Raw genomic sequence first — 17,955 nt, 5'->3', positions numbered from 1 at the left:
TGTTTTTTTTCCAGTAACAGCTCACACAATCTCACCCTGCACGAGTGCGCTTATTAAAAGCTACTTCATGATGCGGAGGTCATTCATAACTACTGTGTGAGTTACTTGTACGTCAGGGATATCCAGCGTGAAGCATCCATCTTCATCACCGTCATAATTTCCTCTTATCTAGATGCTGCCGTACCTTAAGTGATTTGTAAAAATGGCATTGAGTCGCAGGAAGAAAATTTGTGGGAAAATGAGAACAACTGTTTTCTTCTTCTACTTCTGCAAATGATTACTAGTGAATGCCTGTCTGTTAAATCCTCAACTTGGAGGCTGCCTGGATATTCTAATAACACCACCAAATGCGTTTTTAGTGTATGTTGGGCATTCAGCCCGAAGGCTGGTTTGATCCTCTACAGCTCCACCAAAAGCTATCATTGATAGCCTAGGTGTCACTGAAGAGGTATACTAGGGAAATGAGGAGTGATGTAGTTTCCCGTTGCTTTCTTCACTGAGCCAGAAGTTGCTGTTGCATATCAGTCTGCCAAGCCCACTGAAATGCATGCACCAACCGACCCTATGAGCGATATTTTCACACCATTCATAACAGGGACTGGCTGCATAAGGAATGGTATTACTAACATTGCTCATACCTCGGTCACTTTCACATTGTCAAAGACAAGGATGAGACTTAGACAGGTCAATGAAAGTAACAAATTGCTCTAGCCCATACCAGAAGACATAGCGCACTGTACACACTACATCTTGCCAGCAAGGGCTTCAATTTTAGTGGTGGTGGTGATAATTGTTCATCCCTTCATTTGGCGGGCTGGCTACAATTGAATACCAATAATTAAAAATGGTTTAAGTACCAAAATTGAAACTTTCAGGTTTCTCAGTGAAAACGGGTCTATGTAACAACCAATGTATGTGTAAAGGGCTTGTAACTTAGAAAAAATGTTAGGGAGTTTCAGAACAACATAAAGATGGAGCTGACTGTATCAACAATGGTAGCTCTACGTGTAATAAAAAGTGTCTGTTCCAATTTTTACACATTATATACAACTGCCTTTACTGTGATCAAAAAACATTGTAAAGATATCACTTGATAATACTAAGATGACTAAAATGCAAAAACAAAGTAGAACTCAAACAACGTAATTACACAATTTCACGGTGAAGGTTTGCAGTTGTGTGTACGAAAGTTGAGACATTCATTAGTTGTAAGAACAGGGTAGGCCTACACATATTCATTCTTAGTTTTCACTTTTCATTCATGTGTTTTGTACTGAAGTATGTTTTCTTTGGAAATGTACTTGCTTAATTTGTTTCTATGCATCTACGTTTGGTCAAACTTGTGTGCTATGTTGTTTTGAAACATTACCATGCAATAAAACTTGTTTTCCTGACTTTCTCTGATGTTACATTTTTTTAAAGTTACAGTATTCAGTTGTAGCCCAACCATTTTGTATTCGTTGGTACTCCCAGGTTCTTAGTGATGTACAGGGCAGACTCTCAGTACCTTCCTTCTAGCCACACTTCTGGAGATTTAGTGTGAGTTGGCACTTGCCACTGGAAGTGTGTCTGTGTTATTTAGGTTCAAATTTGGTTGTAATTCGCTAATAGCCCGCGCACCTATCGGTGTTATGGCTAGCAGTGACTTGTAACGGGATTGGCAATGAGTCTCACAAAATGGACTGGTGGGATGAGGATCATGATACTGCATTAGATATATACTATTATTTATAGATATTATATACTATGATAATGATGAAGATGAGGTAGATCAGATGACAGAAATTGCCGTAACTGGGGCCGATGACCTAGATGCTAGGCCCTTCAAATACCAAGCATCATCAGTACCGTAACCCTGACATAGACAAAATAGGAGACGATCCCATGGATGTGATGCAGGATTCTGACAATATTACTTCAGATGAGGATGAAAACTTTCGAACAAACAGGCACTTCGTACGGAAAGATCATTTTGGCGGGAAAAGACATATTGCAGCCGAAATGTTGTAACTCAGACGCATAACGTTATCACTCACTTGCTAGGACCAGCAGAAAATGCTTGGTGAGCGTCTGGATGTAAAGTGACGTTTTTTCTATTGTATTATACTCTTCATCGTTATGTTATTGCGACTATTTCCTATTAAAATTGCCTTAATAAACCATGTTCAAAATACGCGAGTTTAGTCAAGTGTCATAAAAGTCTTTCGCAGAAGGAAGAGACCGTGGCCTTAATTAGGAGGTCTTCCTTGAATTCTCACGAAAAATGTATGTGATACAAGGCCGTTAATATGCGGCAAGGCTTTGATGTATTCTCGCATGATTACTAGCCTATAACTTGCTAATAATGCCTTCCTGCTTCCTTTCCTTCTTTATTTCCTAAGAACAACCTATATTTTGTAGTGCATTTACCACCATTATTTTAAGTCTAAAATCTCGGATGTGTCAAATCTCTTGACCACAAACTTCCTGGCTTGTTTTGTTTTATAACGGGTTTAATACAATGTCTCTGACCGATGACGTTTAAGAAAAAAGGCTCGGTGTTATCTCCCTAGTCAAGGACCAGTGAGCGGAAAGGCTGATTACTTGTTAATACAGAACATGGCACTACTGACGTAGTTCCAAAATCTGCCCAAAATAGTAACCGATGTCCTTGTAACACATCGTAATTCACAGATATTTCCACCAATCCTCATCCATGCATTTTTCTAGGTCCAATTTCGATATGCTCTTCTATAGCAGGGTAAACAATCTTAATTTGAATCTTCCTCAGATTCTCTTCCCTGCCCCTTGTAAATCTTTATTTTGCTTTGACATTACAGTAGAATTCCATTAGTCCGGCATCTGACAGTCCGGAACGCCCGATGGTCCGGCACCATTCCAGGATTTTTTAAAATGTTATTATCTCTTAATAATGATCTCTCCTGCACAATGTGATGCATTGTTTGTCGAAACCATTGGAAGTGCATTTCTTATTATTTCTAAGTTCATAGTGCAAATGTATCTCATACAGTCCAGTTGTTATGCACAGACTTACTTAAATATCTCTAACTCTGGAAATATTCAGTCTAGAAGGCTGCGTGCTACACTGAGTACTGGAAAGACAACCATATGATGAAAGAACAGATTTCAAAAATTGAATGTATGGGTCACGTTCACAAACGAATGGGAACATACCTTCAAAAATTGAAGCGGACAGAAGAAAAAGAGAAGTTGTAGATGGAGAGACGCTAAATGGTCAACGAAGACTTACAGATAAAAACATCGACGAATTCCGGTATTATTATGGAATGGCAATAAGAAACAACACGTTTGAAAAGAGGAGTGTGCTATTAAACTAATGATTCTGCTGATCAATATTTTACTGCAAAACGCCGTGTTATAGCTGTCTTCGCTGTACGCCTTAACCTATATCGTAGTAAGAGGTACCGCTCGAGAGTCCGGCATTATCGGTAATCCGGCACCGGGCCGGTCCCGAACGTGCCGGACTATCGGACTTCTACTGTACATATTTCTTAATTTGTCCATCCATCTCAGTCTGTTGTGCTCTATTTTATTATTTTACGTTTCCACACTTAATTGATTACTTGACACTCCAAATGGTATAAGTGCCAAGATATAAACATATCGTGCGTAGGTATAGATCAAAATATTAGCAAAAGACAAATGTTAATTTTCCACAATGCATGGTTTCAGCAGCATATTTCATTCTTTGTACCACAGAACCACGAGAAAAATTTTACAACTCAGACAATTTAACTGGACACATAAATTAGAACGTGCATTCCACGTAATACAAATGGAACTTTCTAAATGGGCTAAGTTGATGAGATTATTTCTTCTGCTCTTAAAAATATGAATTGAGTAATAAATGAATGTTTAAGAACATTCATATGAAAATGAAATGGCGTATAGCTTTTAGTGCCGGGAGTGTCCGAGGACAAATTCGGCACGCCAGGTGCAAGCCTTTTGATTTGACACCCGTAGGCGACCTGCGCGTCGTGATGAGGATGAAATGATGGTGAAGACGACACATACACCCAGCCCCCGTGCCAGAGAAATTAACCAATTATGGTTAAAATTCCCGACCCCGCCGGGAATCGAACGCGGGACCCCTGTGACCAAAGGCCAGCACGCTAACCATTTAGCCATGGAATTCATGCGAAATTCATGTACAAATAATATTCTGATGAGAAAACAAAATTTTACGATATTATCAAATTCTACATATTATAGGAGTAGTGTTTAATTCCTCTTCCTGGTCTTCTTCGCATTTTGTTGGGATCGGCACTTGATAATGATTTGATCCAGTTTTACGGCCAGACGCTCTTCCTGCTGCCAACGCTGTATAAAGAGATGTATCCATTATTGCGGGTTTCTGTGGTTAATAGTGTGGTGTGTTGTATTGCAAATGAAGAGAAGTTCATTAAGACCAACACAAACACCTAATCTCCGAGCCATAGGAATCAACCATACGCAAAAAAAATCCTCGGCCCAACGGGGAATCGAACCTACGGTCCTCTGAACGGAAGACCAACATGCAGTTTATTGAGCCAAGGAGGCGAACACCGCGGTACTGTTTACTGTAGACTAAAATTTCCGTAGTAAAATTTAAAATGTTAATGCTGTAAAAATGTGATCATCGTGTGTGAACGGATTACCTGGATGCTCTATTGCAACTTGGAAAGAGTATCTTATTCTTATTCTTATTCTTATTCTTATTCTTATTCTTATTCTTATTCTTATTCTTATTCTTATTCTTATTCTTATTCTTATTCTTATTCTTATTCTTATTACTCGGATGAATTTCTTGTGAAACGGGCGGAGTCTGTGTGGACTCATGGTGCAGTCTTCTCTAGGTCAATTTCCTTTTTACAATTGTAATTCTGAAAATTTTATTTTGGTTTTAACATGTTAAAATTATTTGGAGTTTCGTGCGGGAAATGTTGAGGTTTTCCTTTCCTACCTTTGTGCTTAATTAATCTCTAATGCAAAGACTTTTCTTTAGAAAACCACATTGTTTAATTTACCGCCTTTACATGTGATCGTCAATCGCAATTACATGCAAAAATTTACTTGAGTGGTGGCACATCTAGAATGATCAAGACGTAACCTGTTATAAAAGTGCTGCCATGGATGCTTTCACCTTATTTTCGTGACACGCCATAAGCCCAAAATCCTATTCAGTATCATGTCATAGAAGTGTTTAATTATTTAATTCAATGTTTGTTCCGCATTGCTAATTTTTCTCTTTATTTAATTTAAAGTTAAGTCCTTCATACACCCCTCACATAGAGCCTTCGTAGGTTAGGGGAATCGGGAATGTTGAAGACCTTGGAATACTAAAGGTACGTGTGCAATTTCTTTCTAACGAAAATTTAACGTTCTTGTTTTTCCTTTCAAACTTTTGATTTAACTGTGTGGGCTGGAGTCGGATTAACTTCCTTCTTCCGGTGATTATGTTTCTTGAGGTCCCTTGGGTGTTTTACATTTTATTTTATAAATGTATTTTAGAGGAAGAGTGACCACTCTCTCTCTTGATTTAACTCTGTTAAAGCTTCCCACGCCCTCACCGAGTAAACGTCCATATTATTCTTTGTTCTTATTTTTGATTTGTGGTTCCGATTGTATGCAGTTCATGCTTGACTTTTTATTTTTTGTTAATTGGGAGGTTTCATTTACATCAGCCCTGTTTCTTTTTTGTTTTTGTTTTTGTTTTTCAAGAACCTTTTAGTACAGACATCCACCTTCTATTGTGTCGTCCTTGGACTGGTAGGCGATCTACAGCAAGCCTTTGTACTCTACGCTACTCTAAGCTATAGGAATGCATTCTTTGTAATTATATTAGACACGATGTTATGATCTGCGGAGAAAATGAGGAACAAGTGCAGTCGAGACTCAATGAATTGAAGGTTAATTTCCAGGAGTTCAGTCTCAGGATAAGCGAAATCAAAACAGCGGTGATGGCAATAAACAGAGCGGGACGACCAGCGAATATCATGCTAGGAAACCATCCACTAGAAAGTGTGGAAAGCTTTACATACCTCGGCAGTGTAATATCTCGAGATACACTAGCCACAACGGAGGTGACAAATAGAGTGCAGAAGAGCTCTCCTTTTACCAGCAAGTACGAACACTCCTCTGGGATCCCAAAGTACCAACAAAATCAAAGCCGGTGGTGTTCAATCAGTACTTCATACCAATCTTAACATATAGTATTGAAACCTGCACCCTCACTGAGGAAGACTCATCAAGGTTGCAGGCATCCGAGATGAAGTTCCTTAGGTCCACAATTCAAAAAACCAAACTGGACAAGTTGAGAAATGGTGTGGTTAGGAAGGAATCTGGGATTGTTACATCATTGTTAGATAGGATCAGCATGTCCAGACTGAGGTGGTTTGAGCATGTAATGAGGATGGAGCCAACAAGGACAGTATATATTAACTTGGGGAGACATGTGGCTAGGAAACGGATGGCTTTACCCACTGGATGGACAGCGCAAAGATGGACATTGCAGATCGGGGAAGGACACTGGAGGACATCATTAACAACAGAACATATCTCAATAAGACAGAATGGAAGAGGCTAGTCAACAGTACTCGGGAAAATGGAACTGTAAAATGATAAAAACGATGATGATGATTAGACACGATTGCGAAATTATTAATAGGTTTAACAGAAGGCTGTTCGAGTTTAGAGAATGTTATTTTTTTGCTAGGGGCTTTACGTCGCGCCGACACAGATAGGTCTTATGGCGACGTTGGGATAGGATAGGCCTAGGAGTTGGAAGGAAGCGGCCGTGGCCTTAATTAAGGTACAGCCCCAGCATTTGCCTGGTGTGAAAATGGGAAACCATGGAAAACCATCTTCAGGGCTGCCGATAGTGGGATTCGAACCTACTATCTCCCGGATGCAAGCTCACAGCTGCGCGCCTCTACGCGCACGGCCAACTCACCCGGTAGAATGTTATTTAAGTGAGACTCAACTTCTAGGATTCCAGCAATATAGCTGATATATAAGATTCAGGAGGTTATGCCAATTCTTGATTACTAGGATATGGTTTACGATGACTGCACTGATGAATCGCTACAGAAGTTACAGCGCTCGCAAAAGGTATGTGTGAGGTTCATCTGCAACCGCAAATACCCAGACCATGAGACATCGTCCAGCGCCAAAACCGGCTGGCTCCTTCTATAAGACAGGCGTAATCATCACTGTCTAACCTTACTGCAACGAACTTTAAATCTCAATTCTCCTTCTTACCTTAAAGAACGTTTCTACAATCTCTCTTTACACCACGAATAAACACAAGAGCACAGAACATGCATATCCTTATCACACCCAATCATAAGTCCTCAGTATATGGAAATTCTTTAACAGTAATTGCAATTCGTGAATGGAACAATCTGCCACAAGACGTTAGAGGGGTATCAGTGTCCAAGAAATGTAAGCGTGCATGCACAAAATAGCTGATAGAAAGACACAACTATCAAGGTAGCAAGACATAATTACTCTCCTACTTCCTCGTCCTCTTTTTTTAAAATCGTCTTACCCTCGTCTACTTTATCTTTCACCTGTACCTTTCTCAAATTGGGTGGATACTCACAGTACAACAGTGACTTTTATTCCACAGATAATTCTATTTTGTTTCGTAAATGTCTTTTTTATTTTTATAACTTAATTGATTATGTATATCATCAAAAGTGTACTCATTTTCTGTAATATTGCGCTCTTTCCCCTTGACATTGATAACTTTTAATGTACAAGTAGTTACTGGTAGCTACAGTTCAGTAGTTCAATATAGTTTTTAAGTTTAAGATAGGTTACTTCTTAATGATTTGTAATTAGATAGTTATCATTCCAATTAGGTTACTGGTTAAGTGTAAGACGGGGACAGCAACACCTAACTTTTCCAGAATAAATATATTATCTATCTAAAATGGATTGTCTCGCTTTTAAATTACCCAAGACTTATGTTTGGGTACATCATGAGAGACTACTTAAGATCACTGGGGCTATTGGACTGGACAAAAGACTGATTGAATGGGTGACTACATTTCTAGAAAATAGAACTCAGAAAATATTAGAACTCTTGAACCATTATCTGCTCCCGTAATGATTGAGATGGCGATACTGCGAGAGAGTATTATAAAATCTGGAATCATAGATAAGACATTTTTCGGATGAGATTATATTGTATAGAGTAGTAAATAATTTACTGGAGATCGAGCTACTCCAAATAGACTTCGACAAGGTTATGAGATGGACAGCAGTATGATGGTAAACTGGGTAAAAAGTCAGGTTGTAAGTTTTATCCAAGAGGAAAATTCCCCTCACTTTTAATTACTGTGTTATTGGAGTGGCAGTATCTCATGGGATCAATATAAATACATAGGTGGTTATATAAGGGAAGATCCTCCTCATTTGGGTAATCACATAAGGCTGTAAAAAAGTATTACGAATCTCTTCATATTCTGTAGTTATGAGGATATTTGGCGGATGTAGTGTGAATGCAAAGGAGAGAGAGTATCAGCCGCTAGTAAGACCCCAAATAGGTATGGTTCCCGTGTTTGGGAACCTCACAAGGATTACTTGACTTGAGAACTGGAGAAAATCGAAAGGAAAGCAGCACGATTTGCTCTCTGTGTTTTTCGACAAACGTGTACTGTTACAAAAATGTTGCAAACTTTGTGTTAGGAAGTCTTGAAAATAAGGTGATGAGCTGCCCGACTTAGTAGCATCTTACGAGCTGTTTGAAGAAGAATGGCGTGGAATGACATTAGTTGATTAATAAGCTTAAATGGAGTTTTCAAAAGGAGGAAAAGGAGAAAACAGAATAAAAATTGGAATTCAAAAGGACAAATATTTGTATTCTTATTCCGTATTCATTTTCCTACCCTCAGGGGTAGGAATAATTTACCAACAGAGATATTCCCTAATCCTACATGCAGCTCAGGGGTGGTCACAAAACAATGTAGGAATAGCTCTTGTGCAGCCTACCAGGAGCCGGATAACGGTATGGTCTTTAAAAAGCATGTGTTCTTGAAATAATTCACAATGGGCTCATAAATCATCACTTTTACTTGGTCAACTAGCAATGGCAGAACTTTATCGCTTTCAAAACCAACTGTGGTATCAATGATGAAGCCTTATATAGTTTAATTATAAAAACAATGGTTGAGGATCTCTTCTGAAGAGGATGAGAAACGTCTCATAAAAGGTAATGTTTACTTGCCGATCATCTCTATCACACGGGCTAATTTATCTAAATGAAAGGAAATCCGTGTGATTTGCAAAATCAGATGCATTAATATACCGGGCATGTTACGTACATATTAGGAGATATGCAGCCGAGTCTTGGCTAGTCGGAAGGAAGAAAGAAACTTAAATGCAGGCAATAGCAAGTGGTATATTGAAATATTGGTGAAATATTAGAATACAAGGGGAGATAGCGTGATCAATTAAGGTAAGGTAAGGGTTATTCTGCCCGAAGGCAGGTCCGAACCTCCGCAGAGGTGCTCCTGAGCCGGAGTTTACGTGCGGTAGGATGGCCAGTTCCTTTCCGCTCCTCCCCCAACAGCGCGCGGCAACCCATCCAACTCCTGACCACGCCCAATGTTGCTTAACTTCGGGGATCTCACGGGATCTGGTGTTTCAACACGGCTACGGCCGTTGGCGATCAATTACGACATGCGCAAATTATTGATATGAAATTCCCAAGGGTTAGGTACCACATTTCCGGGGGGAAATATACGTTTCTACTCCTATAAGATGTATCAAGTCCAATACCTTATTAGTGAAGCTACGTCCAGAAATGCTCATGTAACCTTCATATGCGGCCATACCATGTTGAATACACCGGTTCTCGTCCGATCACGGCAGTTAAGCAACATTGGGCGTGGTCAGTACTTGGATGGGGGACCGCATGGGAACACCACGTGCCGTTGGCTCAATTCCCTTTATTGTTATTAGTGGAATACTGTGTAGGAGGGATACTGACTGGAGGGTGATTGGGGATTTAAATGAGACTATGGAGTGGGTATGTGGGAAACTGGGAGAGAAATTTCTAGATCCTAATGGCTGGGAAGGAGATAGGGATCTGCGCTCTGTTGGATTTCACTTAAACCGCAATGGTACGAATAAGTTAGGAAATTTGTTTGGAAGGGTAATAGGGAGGTACATTAAGGGAAACAGGGTGGCCTAGGGAGCGGTGATAAGGGAACAGGGAACTGGAAATCAAGTGGGGATGACATAAAATTGTTAGTGTTGAACTGTAGAGGCATTGTAAAGAAAGGAATAGAATTAAGTAATTTAATAGATATATATTTACCAGATATTGTAATAGGAGTTGAATCATGGCTGAGAAATGATATAATGGATGCAGAAATTTTCTCACGGCACTGGAGTGTGTATCATAGAGATAGGATAGGAATGGTGGGAGGGGGAGTATTCATTCTGGTGAAAGAAGAATTTGTAAGCTACGAAAAAGTTAAAGATGAGACACATAAAATTCCAGGTGTAAGGCTCATTTCTAAAGATAATAGGCAACTTGATATATTTGGAGTGTACAGACCGGGAAAGGGTAGCAATGACGCGGATTCGGAATTATTTGATAGGATAGTCGGCTATGTGGGAAATGACATGGAAAGAAATGTGATTGTAGCGGGAGATCTGAATTTGCCAGATGTCAATTGGGAAGGAAATGCGAACGACAGGAAGCATGACCAACAAATGGCAAATAAGTTAATATGGGAAGGACAGCTGATCCAGATAGTGATGGAACCAACCAGAGGGAAAAATATCCTGGATGTGGTGCTGATAAAACCAGATGAGCTCTATAGGAAAACTGAAGTAATAGATGGTATTAGTGACCATGAAGCTGTTTTTGTCGTAGTCAAAAATAAATGTGATAGAAAGGAAGGTCTTAAAAGTAGGACTATTAGGCAGTACCATATGGGTGATAAAGCAGGCATGAGGCAGTTTCTAAAAAGTAATAGTAATAGTAATAGTAATTTATTGAACATTACAGGCTGTTCGCCCAAGATACATGTTCACATTGCCAGATTACAAGAAACAGAAAAAAAGAACCATTAGAATAAACTAAACTAAACAATTATAGACAGATCCATAAACTCACCAACTAAATCTACTGAGCGGTCTCTTACATGGGCGGATGTCCAGTCCACATGTAAGGGCCAACCCTGCAACCCTATAATAATTCTATTAAGTTGCCACTACATGAGACAGAATGAACCATTAAAACAAACGAAACTAAACAATTATAAACAGATCTATAAACACTCCAAATAAATCAACTAAGCGGTCTCTTACATGGGCGGATGACCAGTCCACATGTAAGGGCCAACCCTGTAACACTATAATCTAATCCTAAAGTAAAGACAAGAACTAAACTTAAGAACATCTACCGCTGCTGCTCGGCCGTGTCATCACCCCTGGTGAGAAGAAGCCGCCCTCCCGATGATGACACGACCGGCCCTATCCGTGGAGCCCTAAGAAGGACCCCCACAACTTACCAGATGATCGTGTGTTTCTCTCACCATTCCATTGCGGCCGGCCACATAAAGCTGGAGCCGCTCTCTTCCCTACCACTAATCTACTGAACGGTCCCCTACATGGGCGGATGACCAGTCCACATGTAAGGGCCAACTCTGCAAAACAGAATAATCATTGAAGCAAACGAAACTGAACAATTATACACAGATCTATAAACACATCCCACTTCTCACATTTCTCCCTTTTACATTTTTTGGGTGGGCCCGTCCCACCCATTCTTTTACGGTTATATCCTGTTCTCCCTTGCCCCTCATTCCTTACCATCCCCTTTACGGTTGTATCCTGGTCTCTCTTGCTCCTCATTCCTTACCATTCCCTGCTATGCGTGAATAGTGAGAGAAACGCACTTGCCTAAATGTACACCTACATCTGCATCCTACCCTGTCAGCATGTCTAATGAAATCATTACTACAAGCTGACGTTTCTAACATTTAAAATGCTAAGTGCCAATCTCCTACTGACCTATTTATGCTATCTACCTCACTCAACGAGCTAGAATAACATAGAGAGGCGGAAGCGCTGCCTGGGTGAACCTAATAGAACGAACGTCCGCCATGTTTCCTGTTGTCACACAAGCAAGGGGGCATGGCCTTTAAATGACGAAAAGTGTAGAATATGCGCATTTTAGAATCGCTGGGGGAGAATTAAAGACCGTTGTCGAAAGTTTGAAGCATGAAAGCGAATACTGCCACTTCATCATATTGCGGCACGAGGCCAACATCACGATCAGTTGATTGTAGGGTAGTTCGAAATCATCGCACAGTGACATACGAATAGGCCTCGAAATCAGAACAAGAGCGTTACCCTGCTTGGCTGTTGTGGTTAAGCGTAAATTAGAATAAAAACGATGGACATAAATATTTATGACAGGAAACCTTAAAATCATAGGGACCTACAATAGGTTACAACCTCATTCTGTTCATATTTTTAAAATTATTGCATCCTCATGAGTACTGTGTTCCTTTCTTAATCTGTTTACCCTCCCGGGTTGGTTTTTCCCACGGACTCAGTGACGGATCCTACCTCTACCACCTCAAGGACAGTGTTCTGGAGCGTGAGACATTGGGTCGGGGGATACAACTGTGAGGGAGGGCTGCACCTGCTATGCTGAACAGGGGCCTTGTGGGGCGGGGGGAGAAGGAAGCGGCCGTGGCCTTAAGTTAGGTACCATCCCGGCATTTGCCTGGAGGAGACGTGAGAAACCACGGAAAATCACTTCGAGGATGGCTGAGGTGGGAGTCGAACCCACTTCTACTCAGTTGACCTCCCCAGGCTGATAGAATCCCGTTACAGCCCTCGTGCCTCTTTTCAAATTTCGTGGCGGAGTTGGGAATCGAACCCGGGCTTCCAGGGGTGGCAGCTGCTCACGCTAACCAGTGCACCACAGAGGCGGCCCATGAATACTTTACCACAATAATCGTTCAGTGTAATTATTTATTATAATGTAGGGGGGATATCATGTTTCTCCCATTACCATATCATACTGGGATTACTAGCTGAAAGGTAAGCTTGAAAGTTGTCCATTGTGAAGTGTGGCATAGTTTTAAAAACCAAGGCAACATACATCTACAATAAAGTCTTGTAAAATGCTGTATTTATCATACTTGGTGTACGTTTGAACGAAGTGTTTTTTTGTGGTTACGTTTTCTTGGTGGTGGGCGCTCCGTTTCCTTTATTTGTAAATGTGAATGAAAATTAAATAGGGCTGGAAATGTACAGAGCATAAGCAAATGAATTGAGTGCGATACCATTTATCTCTTTTCACCCTCACAACGCATTGTTCGGTTAATTCCTTGTTCTTTAAACGAAATCTGAAGCAAAATTCGACAAATAATTACCGTGGCTATCCATACTTTCGCTAAGTAAACAATAAAATGGATTTAATTACAAACAGAAATTACAAAAAGGAACCTCGGCTATAATTCAGTAATACTTACTTAAAGTACGATATATCCTTGGTTTTATTACTCCGATTAGTACAACCATACGCTGAGCTTACGGCTGGCATTCTTGAAAGCGAGAATCTTTGTTTTCACTTCTTAAAACTTAGGGAGTTAAATTGGCATGCACGATCTCCCTGTCACCTCAACATATGCTCTCTTACATGATCCTTGGCTCTCGCGCCAATTCGCTTTGTTTTGACAACCGTTAACATGGCTGCCCCTTATCAACTTGCTTCAAGCAGGGAGCGCTGATGTCAGGTATACAGCCCCTCTATGTTATTCTAGCTCGTTGACCTCACTATTTACATTCCAAGATCTTGCATCATATACAACCTCGTATTTCTTTCATACATTGCTTTTTCACTGCACATAAGAACTTATTCAGGCCGTTGCCGTTTCTCCACTGATTCGCTACCCATATAATAATTTTCTGTTCATCTTTTTGTCTACACATTTCCAGTTGCTTGGTATTTAGGAGTTTTTCTCTTAGTTCCTCTGTTCCTATACAGCCACAAAGTAAATGTAAATCATCATTCTTAGCTTTACATAGTATACACTGAGAGCTCTCTTTACTTCTGATCCATCCTTTGTTTCTATGCAGCCCCAACAACCACCATAATAACCCACTCTTAACTCTTCCATCTCCAAATCTTATGCTTAAGTTGGAGATCTGGTAGACCTTATAGAATAAGCTGAGCAACGGCCTTTCTCTACATTCTTCCAAGCATTTCTGCATCTGAATGTCTTTAATTCTCAATGTCAGGGCCCTCTGCATTCTGCTATTATTCCCCTTCCATCCCTCTCGCCAGATATATCCCATACCCAATCCCTCAACATAACTTTTGATTTTTGCTAACCAACTCTCATCATACATTCCTTCCAGTTCATATCTATATATTTCCTGCATCAGAAAACCGCCACCTCCCCGTCTTAGTCTGGACCAATAATTTAATACTCTTTTGACGCAGTTTAACTCGATAAACTCTCCGCATAAGATTAATGCCCCCACATTAGCTGTGCATTGCGGTAGCCTCATAACAGCCTTACTGAAATTATATGTTATTTGATTCAGGCTTACCCTTTTCTTTTCTAATCCCCACAGTTCGACCCCATATAAAGCTCTGCTCAGGACTAGAGATTTCAGTATTAGCCTGAGTATTTTATAGCTTACTCCTGGATACTTAGCTACTAGAATTTTTATTGCTGCTAGGGCTGCTATCCCTCTAAGTTTGCATCTCTTGATGTGGTCTTCCCACCCTCCTTTCTTATTCAGTATCATCCCTAGATATTCTAATCTGTCTACTTCCTCTATTCTTGCTCCCTGTACCAACCATTCCTTTCCTTTTCTTGCCCTCCTTCTCTTACTTACAATCATCACCTTCGTTTTAGTATAGTTAATTTTTAGTGACCATTTATTTGCATAATCTGCTAGTTTATCCAGGCTTTTCTTCAATCCTCCCCTAGTCAGCGTCATTAGCAAGATATCGTCCGCGAAAATCAGGCCTGGGATCTCCATATTACCTACCGTTGGTACAGCCCACTTTGCCTCACCGTGTTCGTCTAGTATGTCATTAATAAACAAAATGAATAATATGGGTGATAGTTTGCATCCTTGTTTGAGCCCCAGCTTACACTCTATCGGATTACTTATTACATTGTCTTCTAGTTTAACGCTATTATATACTCTATGGTATAGCGCCTCTATCGCACATATCATTTTCCTGGAAACACCCAGCTTCCCTAATTTTTCTATTAACGCCTTTCTGCTTACTGTATCAAACGCTTTCTCAAAATCGACCGCTGCCAAAAATATGCTGCTACTTCCCCGCACCCTGTATTTCTCGATTAACATTTTCACAATCATGATATTATCTATTGTTTGTCTTCCCCTTCTAAATCCTCCCTGGTATTTTGAGATTATACCGTTATTTTCGGCCCAGTCCTTTAATCTATTAGCTAAGACTCCTGTGTAAATTTTGCTCAATGTATCTAAAAGAGTTATACCTCGGTAGTTATTAGGTAAATTTCTATTCCCTTTCTTTTTATATATTGGGCATATTATCCCATACTCCCATTCCTTCGGTACCTTCGCCCCGTTGAAAATCTTATTGAATAGCTTAACAATTCCTTCTACCATCGGACCGTATTTACTTATTTGTTTCCAGCATTCATTACTAATACCATTCCTCCCACCCGCTGATTTCAACTTCAGTTTCCCAATCACCCCCTGTACTTCTTCTATCGTAAAATCCCTATCTAGTTCGTGTATACTTACTTCCACATTAGACCACAAGGTCCGTTTTCTTTCCTTATACTCCCAGACGTCCCTTCCTCCTAATAGCTCACCGAAATATGTCACCCATTTTATATAGTCGATATTTCTTTTCTTCAATCCCTTCCCTCCTTTATTGATCATATTTATTCTCTCCCATATTTTTTCCGTTTGATTATTTCTGCATTCCTTGTTTATTTGCTCTGTTTGCTCCTTCAACCATTGTTTCTTCTTATCTGCAATTTTGCTTTTATACTCTTTCCTCAACCTGCAGAATGCTTCACGTTCTTCTCTCCCTCCTTTTGCTCTATACACTTTTAGCGCTCCCAACGTTGCTTTTCTGAGAGCCTCACATTCCCTGTCATACCAACCCTCCCCTTCCGTTTTTTTTCCTTTTGCTGTGCCCGACTGTACGGGTCACTCTCTTCACAGGATACTGCAATAATTCGAGCGCTCTATCTGTGTTGTTTTCCATCAGCGCCCTTTCCCAGCCAATTCTAATTAGATGTATCTCTTTATCCATGAATGTAACTAGTCTTCTCTTTGAGTTCTCTGCCCATATATATTTAGTGTAGCCACTACCCCACTCTGTCATTCTTTTTCTCTCTTCCTCTTTATTTTCCTCTCGCCCCACCAAATTGACCCATACCGGGGCGTGGTGCGATTCAATCCAGTCCTCCACTAATACGTTTTTAATGTGACCTAGCAAGTCCTGTGAGCTCATTACTAAATCAATAACGCTCCCTCCTTGTTCAGTGACATAGGTCATTTTACCTTCTTTATCCCCCTCCCAAAAGCCATTCAAGATGCAGAAACTCCCGACTTCACATAATTCTAAGAGTTTTCTACCATAGTTATTGATTACCTTATCATTACTACTTCTCCCTGCTCCAACTATTAATTCTTCTTCTTTACTATACCTTGGACTTCGCTCGCCTATTCTGGCATTCCAGTCTCCAAGTAATAATATACCGTCCTCCTCATACCTCCCTCTGATGATACCGATTTCTAATAATAATTCTTCAAAGAACTTATCATTTGCATATGGAGATTCCCTGGGGTGACAGTAGGCAAAAGCCAGGCACACATGTTTCTCTCTCCCTGCTTCTCTCCCCATATTAAATCTTATCCACATGACCCCTTCAATTTCACTCTCGATATGCTCTATACATTCGTTCAGCTCTTCTTTGACTAATACTACTATTCCTCCTGGCACGCGGCCCATTTTGCTTAATCTCTTCCTTGACTTGTGCCTTACTGTGAATCCTCCCCAAGTTATCTCCCTGCCTACTTCTAGCCATGTTTCTAAAACCGCTACAATATCGAAGCTTTCTATTAATGCTTTTACTTTTACATTGTCTATCTTTCCCAGTACACCTTCAATATTAACAAATCCTATTTTCCAGCCTAGTTACAGCTTTTTCTCCCTACTTTCCAGACCACCATCTTTAATCTTGCTTCTCGTCACCCTCTCACTCTCAGCTTCTACCTCCCTTCCATCATTCCTCGACGGTTTGTTGTCATCCTTCTTCTCTTTATCTTCTACACCTTTATTTATTTTCCCCCATAGGTCTTTCAGGCTCCTGCTTCTTCCCCTGGTCGTAAGGTCTCCCTCTTTCTTATTCCCCCCCATATCGGTAATCAGAGCACCCTCTTTTCCTTTCGGGACCCTGTCTGCTAACACTTCTTGAACCTGCACAATTGATCTTTCACTCACACTATCTTGCACTGTACTGATTTCTTGCCTCGTTGCTTCGGCCAAGTTTACCACATTTCCTCCCTCCTCTTGAGCGCACTCCCGGCTCTCTCTTGGCCGTTTCGAACGTTCCTCTTCCTGTTTCAGCCCTTCCTCCATCTTTTTTAGTTTTGCTACAGACCAAACACGCCACCATACACCATTTGTTACCACTAACCTTTGATCCTTGATAAATGCATTAAGGCCCTGATGTTTAGCTCTGCCTAAATGTTTCCGTAGGATTTTTATATTCTCACTCCCTTCTTTTCCCAGGTCTTTGCTTATCCATATCCTTTCGCCTTGTAGGTTCTTCGCGTTTCTTAGCACTATGTCCGCCATTATGGTTGACATCATCTTCACTTTTACTGGTCTCCTACCTTTCACTTTTCCTACTCTTTCAATATCGTCCATATCCACTTCACTGAAGTTAAGTT

The 17,955-nt window shown here is 40.4% G+C and overlaps 1 pseudogene; it reads left to right on the top strand.

Moving 5' to 3' along the window:
- Positions 1 to 9,828: 9,828 nt before the first annotated feature.
- On the top strand, positions 9,829 to 9,947 carry LOC136858884 (5S ribosomal RNA; annotated as a pseudogene).
- Positions 9,948 to 17,955: the final 8,008 nt, after the last annotated feature.

The sequence above is a fragment of the Anabrus simplex genome, chromosome 1, assembly GCF_040414725.1.
Source record: "Anabrus simplex isolate iqAnaSimp1 chromosome 1, ASM4041472v1, whole genome shotgun sequence".
Lineage (NCBI taxonomy): Eukaryota > Metazoa > Arthropoda > Insecta > Orthoptera > Tettigoniidae > Anabrus > Anabrus simplex.
The sequence above is the reverse complement of the archived record's forward strand: the minus strand, read 5'-3'. Positions and strand labels throughout refer to the sequence as shown.